This window comes from Mus caroli, chromosome 5 (assembly GCF_900094665.2).
Source record: "Mus caroli chromosome 5, CAROLI_EIJ_v1.1, whole genome shotgun sequence".
Taxonomy (NCBI): domain Eukaryota; kingdom Metazoa; phylum Chordata; class Mammalia; order Rodentia; family Muridae; genus Mus; species Mus caroli.
In genome coordinates, this window is record NC_034574.1 from 129,771,053 (window position 1) to 129,772,441 (window position 1,389).

Sequence of the window (1,389 nt, forward strand, 5' to 3'; positions counted from 1 at the left end):
CCCACAGCCAGAATCCCTGACAGGGCTGGTAGGATGGCTCAGTGGTTAAGAGCACTTGCTACTCTTGCAGAGGACCCAAGTTTGAGTTCCAGCGCTCACACNGGGTAGTTTACAACCACCTATAACTCCNTCTCCAAAGGATCTGACACCCTTTTTTTCGCCTTTGAGGTCACCTGCACACACAATGGCGCACATACACACACATACATAGATAGAGAGAGAGATTTAGAATGTACTGTCTGACAGGAAGCAGCTAAAGAAAGGAAGGGTTTCTTTAGGCTTGTGGTTTAGAGCAGCAGTTCTCAACCTGTGGGTCATGAACCCTTGGGTCAAATGACCCTTTCATAGGGGTCACCTAAGATCATCAAAAAACACAGATATTTACGTTACGATTCATAACAGTAGCAAAATTACAGTTATGAAGTAGCAATGACAGTAACTTTATGGTTCGGGGTGAGTCAGCACACCAGGAGGGACTGTGTTAAAGGTCACAGCATTAGGAAGGTTGAGAATCGCTGGCTTGAAGGGTTCGTTCGGTCCGTCATACGAGGGAGGGCATTACAGAGCTCACAGCAACAGGAGTATGTGGCAAAGACTTCTCACATAGTGGTAGATAAGGAAGAGACAGAATAGACTGGGACCAGACGTGAGGGGAATCCTCGAAGGCCTGCCCAGACCAGGCCCCTCCAACTGAAACCTCCACAGCCTTCAATGTAGCCCTGTAAGGTGCTGGAGATACGGGTAGGCAGTGAGANCACTTCCTGCTCTTGCTGAGAACCTGAAGTTGGTTCCTAGCACCCACCATGGGCAGCTCACAGCCACTCTGATGCCCTCTTCTGGCTTTCTCAAACACCGGCACTCATGTGTCCTAGCACATAAAAATAGATCTAAAAACAGCAGCACCAGCCAGGGACTGATCATTCAGAATGTGAGGCCGTCTCAGATTCACACAGTAAGTCCACAGATTGGGGGAAGTCCTTCTCCCCTAATGCTGTCTGACCCAGCAGAAAACCACACTTGGGAGTAACCCACGGGTGCTCTGCACGTGGAAACCCCATGTTTGTGGTCAGTCCCTGGAACCCCCCATTCAGAGTCTNCAGGCTCATCAGAGGGTTGACTTGAAGCTGCACCTATCCGCAGGGAGCTTTCAGAGAGAGACTTTATATAAAAGACCATCGCCGTGCTGGATGCTTAAGAGCTGGGTGTGGTGCTGTGTTCCTGCAGTCCCAGCACTTGGGAGACAGAGGAAGGTAGATCTCTGTGAGTTCGAGGCCAGCCTGATCTTCATAGTGAGTTCTAGGCCAGCCAGAGTGGCATAGGGTGACCCTGTCTCAAAGAAAAAAAAGAGGAGGAAGAGGAGGAAAAGGATGAGGAGAAGAAGGAGGGGGG